Raw genomic sequence first — 6,738 nt, forward strand, 5'->3', positions numbered from 1 at the left:
TTCCTTCCTTCCTTCCTTCCTTCCTTCCTTCCTTCCTTCCTTCCTTCCTTTCTTTCTTTCTTCAAGACAGGGTTTCTCTGTATAGCCCTGGATGTCCTAGAACTCACTCTGTAGACCAGGCTGGCCTCAAACTCAGAAATCTGCCTGCCTCTGCCTCCCAAGTGCTGGAATTAAAGGCATGCACCATCACTGCCCGGCCTAAAAAATGTTTCAACATATAACAAGGACACATGCTCCAACTATGTTCATAGCAGCCTTATTTATAATAGCCAGAAGCTGGAAACAACTCAGATGTCTCTCAACAGAAGAATGGATACCAAAAATGTGGTACATTTACACAATGGAATACTACTCAGTGATTAAAAACAACGACTTCATGAAATTCTTAGGCAAATGGATGTAGCTAGAAAATATCATCCAAAGTGAGGTAGCCCAGTCACAAAAGAACACACATGGTATACACTCACTGATAAGTGGATATTAGGCCAAAGCTCCAAATAACCAAGATACAATTCACAGACCATATGGAGCTTAGGAGGAAGCAGGGTATGGATGCTTCAGTCCGGCCTTGGGGACAGGATCATCACAGGAGGTAGAGGAGGAGGGGGACCTAGGAGGGAGAGAGGAGGGGGAGGAAATAAGGGGATAGTATCAGGTACTGGAGGGGATGGGAGAGAGGTACAGAGGATCAGGAAATCGATTACAAATATGTAACAGGAGTGGATGAGGAAGGGGGGTTAGCCACTGGAGGGTCCAAGACACCAGGAAAAAGAGCCTCCCAGGCCCAAGCGGGTGACTCTAGCTGAAATGCACAGAGAAGGGGGAGATGGAACCTGTAGAGACCACCTCCAACAGATAGGCACACACCCCTGGTCAAAGGATGGGCACACCCACCCATCTCAAAGTTTTTAATCCAGAAATGTTCCTGTCCAAAGGAAGAAAAGGGACAAAAATGGAGCAGAGATTGAAGGAAGTACCATCTGGGGACTGTCCCACCTGGGGATCCATCTGCCTGAAGATACCAAACCTTATACTGTTGCTGTGGTCAAGAGGCGCTTGCTGACAGGAACATGATATGACTGCTTCCTGGGAGGTCTGGCCAATGCAGGTGTGGATGCTTGGAGCCAACCATCAGACTGAGCTCAGGGACCCCATGGGAGAGCTGATGGAAGAACTGGTGGAGCTAAGGGGGATTGCAACCCCATAGGAAGAACAACATCAGCTGACTGAACCACCCCAGTGCTCCCAGAGACTAGACCACCAACCAAGAAGGGTACCGGGAGGAATCCATGACTCCAGATACATATGTAGCAGAGGATAGCCTTGCCTGACAGCAAGGAGAGGCCCTTGGTCCTGTGGAAGTTTGATGCCCCAGTGTAGGGGGATACTGGAACAGTGGGGCAGGAGAGGGTGAGTGGGTGGGGGAGCACCCTCATGAAGGCAAAGGGGAGGGGGAGATGGTGAATGTGGGATGGGGAGTTTGTGGAGGGGTAACCAGGAAGTGGGATATCATTTGAGATGTAAGTGAATGGAATGAATAATAATAATAATAATATAATACTAATGCCAGCTGCTTGGTGAAGGATGTCATGCTGACTTATAAGAACTAGTCCAATTTGATGATGGTGTAATTGAACAATGTTGTGTTGCTGCTTTGAGAGCTTGGGATTTGGTTGATGAACCAGGGGAAAAAATCCACCTCATTTACTAAAATAATACAAGGTTCTGGAGAAGCCTTCAGAGAATTCTTACAGAGGTTGAGTCCAGCTGTGAATAGAGAGCCATAACAGACTCTGAAACCAGACAGTCATTGATAGAATTATTGGTATTTGAAAATGCAAATGTAAGAGAGTAATCAGATCATTTAAAGCACATAAAGCCCCTGTAGATGAATGGATAAGGGAAACAAAGGCTATTGGTTCTCAGGAGATAATGCCAATATCACAGGGAAAATCATAGCTACAAATATCAGGAATCAAAATGCTTGATGTTTTCATTGTGGTGAATTTGATCATTTCCAAAGAAATTGTTAAGGTTAAAAGATTCAGAGCTCAAAAAATAAAATAAAATAAAATTAAAAAAAAAAGATTCAGAGCTCAAAATAACAGGTCCATTGACTCTAGAGAATATGGCAATTATAGGAGAGAAAAAGTAGGTTCTGGTCGCTAAGACCCACAAAGACTTCAGGGTTTTGCTGCTATGGAAAGGGCAAACACTGGTCAAAGGATTGCAGGTCTAAGAGAGACATAAGAGGTAACCTCTTGCATCAGGAAACAAACAGAAGGGCCTGTCAGCCTGAGGTCCCACAGCAAACAATACGAGCTGTGTTCCTTTGGTCAGGAAGAAAGTACCAAACAGGCAAAATAATAATAATAATAATTAGGTATTTCTGATCTTATACATGCTACAGAAGGAAGTGCAGCTTTGGATCTGGCTACAGATAGCTCTCTTACATTATCCCCCAAAGCTGAATGTTACAAGTAAGGTAACACAAAGAACTCTGCCATGCTGGGGTTACAGATCGCTCCAGAAAAAATACAAAGAGGAGATTCACTTAGTTACATGGGTTATAAAATCATTCCACAAACAATTTGAGCACAAAAGGTACAGATCTGCAGGGACCAATTGCAAACTCTTAACAGTTTTCAAAACTTAATGGGAGATATTAACTGGCTGACACCTACAATTGGATTAAGTACATATGAATTAAGTAATTTGTTTCAAACATTATAAGGATATTCTAATTTAAACAGTCTACGACGATGCCTAACAGCTGAAGCAGAAAAAGAGTTAACTCTTGTACAACGAAGACTGCAAGGGTAATATGTGGGTAGAATTGATCCTAAACTTGAGTGTATTCTGGTCATTTTACCTTCAACTCATTCTCCTACTGGACTCATTATGCAAAGGGGAGATAATAGTATGGAATGGATTTTCTTAGCTCATAAACAAAGTAGAAAATTGAAGACATACAGGAAAGTTTTCTGAATTCATTATAAAAGGTAGAATAAGATTACTTCAGCTGGCAGAACAGATCCAGCTGGAATTGTGGCACCTCTTACAGATGCTGCGATTATATCATTATGGGTGATTAATGAGAACTTGCAAAAAGCTTGTAGTAACTTCGTGGGTGAAATTAATAACAAACATCTGAACAGCAAATGTATACAGTTTATAAAAAACTCATTTGAATCTTCCACATACAGTAAAGACAACACCAATTCCAGAGGCACCAACATTTTCTACTGAAGCAAGCAAGATAGCTATGGGAGGTTTTAAGTCAGATAAAAGAAGCAAGGTGATCAAAAGTCCATGTACATCCGTTTAAAAATCAGAATTGTATGCAATCCTATGGTATTATTAGATTAGCCTGAACCTCTTAACATAATTACTGATTCTTTATATGCAGAAAGAGCTGTTCTGAATATAGAGGTTGCTGAATTTGTACCTGATAACTCGGAATTAACTTTGCTATTTATACAATTACAACAGGCCATCAGCAGTAGACACCATCCATTACATATCACTCGCATTCAATCTTATGCAGGTTTGCCTGGCCCATCAGCTCAAGGAAATGACGAAATTGACCAATTACCAGTAGGAAATGTGTTAGGGGCCTCAAAATTTCATGAGAAGCACTTGACAACAAGCCAAAGAAATAATAATAAAAAAGTCCTATGTGTTCTTTATACAACCAAACTCTGTTACATGCTGTGGGGACACCAGAAGAAATGACACCTGGCAGATGGATGGTTTCCATTTTGCAGAATTTGGAAAGCAAAGGTGTATACACCATATCATTGACACATTCTCAGGGTTTCAACGGGCAGTTTCCATAAGTTCTGAAAAGCCTGAATATTTATTGTAAATAATGGCAATTATGGGGATACCTGCATAAATTAAAACTGACAATGCTCCTGCATATGTATCCAATAAGATGAAGCAATCTTTTCATATTATAAAATAAAGCACACCACTGGTACACCACACAGTCCCATACAGTCCCAAGCAGTTATAGAAAGAGCCAATCATACCTTAAAAGAGATGCTGATTAAACAGAGAATGAAAAAACCCAGGGACAAACTAAATGATGCTTTGTTAACTCTCAGTTTTCTTAATGTTGGTGAAAAAGGAACAAATGAGAGACACTGGGTTATCGAGAAAAAAACCTAAGGACTTAAGCTAACCAATATACCATAAGGCTGTGTTGACATTAGAATGCAAACCTGCAATAGTTTTGAGATGGACGGTTATGTTTATGTATCTACAGGGAATGAAAAAATATGGATACCAACAAAACTTATAAAAGATTAAATCGGACCCAGAAAACGTATAAAACCAAGGAAACCCTCTTACCACTTGAGCCATGGATGTCTTCACAAAGCAAACAACCCAAATAAATTCACAGACTGTCTCAATTACTGATTTCTACCAAAAATGCATGCAAACCAACTTCAAAGGGATAGCCCAAGTGATGGATCACAAAGAGATGAACAATGCATAAACTGGACAGACAATATAGACTGGATGAACCCAGAGACTGGACAAGAAGTGCTACAGGTAGTTTTTTTCAGACTAATCATTTTTTCCCATGAGGTCCAAAACAGGAATTCTTTACCCCAAGTCAAAGTTTTTGTTAAATTATTGTATATTAATAGAAATTTAAGTTTTGTGTATTGATTAAGTTTTATTGAAAGAAATTTAGGGTTTTTATTTAATTATTATATAGTGATAGAAATTTAAGTTGTTTTGTTTGAATTATTGTATATTGACAGTTTTTTGTTCACTGTATAGTGATAGAAATTTAAGCTTGTTTTATTAGACCATTGTTTGACTATGTTGTACATAAGCCATTTATTGAAAATATGATTGTTCATATAATTATTTCTTTTATCTTTTTTTCTTTTCTCTTCTTTTTTTTTCGAGACAGGGTTTCTCTGTATAGCCCTGGCTGTCCTGGAACTCACTCTGTAGACCAGGCTGGCCTCGAATTTAGAAATCTGCCTGCCTCTGCCTCCCAAGTGCTGGGATTAAAGGTGTGTGCCACCACTGCCCGGCTTTATAATTATTTCTATTGTATATAGTTAATGTTAGAGAAAAGGAAAATTCTTAAACAGAAAGTGGGATATGAAGTGGAAACTTAAGGGTTCTTTGGAGAGTCAGTTGTGTTAGAAGGTGTTTTGCTGGGGCAAACATGTAAAGGAGTGTTTTCCTGAAGCAGACACAGGTGAAAAGCTAAGGCAGACTCATGAAGGAACATTTTGCTTATGCAGACACAGGAGAAGGATGTTCTGCTAAATCAAGTATGTGAAATGACACATGATGAAGGATTCTTTGCCAACAACACACATGTATCTGTCTGTCTTCCATTGTGTACTTGAGCTCCATTTGTCGGGACTCCATAGAGAAATGCACCAAAAAACTTCTGGTGGTGTGCTGCAGTTTCTTGGACTCAGGCCAACTGGCAGAATGATGTCAACTGAGACAGTTGCACATGCTGAGGAGAGGTACATGGAGGACACATGATGTTTAGAGGGTATAAATAGGATTTGACAGACAGTGACAGAGGCTGAGCTAAGCTTGATTATGTGCTAACTGTGCAGTGCTTGTGGGTCTCATGTCTTCACTGATCTTCACATCCCTGAGAGAGAGAGGCACAGCAGAAAACTCCTGGCGTCCCTCTGGGTCCCTCCTGCCTGGCTGTGTCTGCCAGGTAGTGCCACCGCTGCTGATTCGTGGTTGCTATCCCGACTTTACCAAACTGGACTGCTGGGGTATCCATGAAGTATTTGTGAGTGGATTGAGCTGCCGCGGCTGACCTATGAACTCAATTGTCCATTTCCAGACAACACAAAACAGGAGTTGCTCCAAAGAACCTTTTAAACAGGTCCACTTCCCTCATATCCTTTCTTTCCTACTACCTCTGGTGGATGGTGGTCTAAAAGGGAGGCTAAAGCATTTAAGAACCATCATTAAAAATAGGTTTTGAAAAATTAAAGTTATACAAAAACAAACAGCAAAAAGAATATTCAGAACCATTGTAAGAAATTTTTCGGAGAGGGGGCTGGCTATGTCCCCTTTTACTCCTAAATATTTATTGGGGGTTTCTACCCTACTTTTTGCCCGTATACTTCCAATGACATAGAGACACTACAATTTATTAATAAGCTGTAGTCACTGTGCTGGGCAGGTTCAAGCTATGATATCCCCTCACCTGTTAAAACCCATATAAATACCTGTCAGTTTCCAATGTGATGTTTTCCTGGACGCTTCTGCTCCATCAGCCTGTCCTTAGGGTGCTCCTCTCTAGGCAACATGCTCCTGATCCATCTCATCTCATCTCATCTCATCTCATCTCATCTCATCTCATCTCATCTCATCTCTCCCCTCCCCTCCCCTCCCCTCCCCTCCCCTCCCCTCCCCTGCCCTCTCCTCCCCTGCCCTCCCCTGCCCTCCCCTCCTCTTCCCTCCCCTCCCCTCCCCTCTCCCCTGCCCTGCCCTGCCCTGCCCAGTTGAGGTGGTTTAGGTGGGCACTTGGCCCAGGGAGTAGAGCTGTTAGGAGGTGTGGCATTGTTGGAGGAGGTTGTCACTATGGGGTGGGCTTTGAGACCCTCCTCATAGCTGCCTGGAAGCCAGTCTTTGTTGTGGGTTCCTCTAGTACTGTTTGTATTCTTTATTTTTGTTTTTGTTTTTCAAGATAGGGTTTCTCTATGTAGCCTTTGCTGTCCTGGAACTCAC

The sequence above is a fragment of the Mus caroli genome, chromosome 5, assembly GCF_900094665.2.
Source record: "Mus caroli chromosome 5, CAROLI_EIJ_v1.1, whole genome shotgun sequence".
In the NCBI taxonomy this organism is placed as follows: domain Eukaryota; kingdom Metazoa; phylum Chordata; class Mammalia; order Rodentia; family Muridae; genus Mus; species Mus caroli.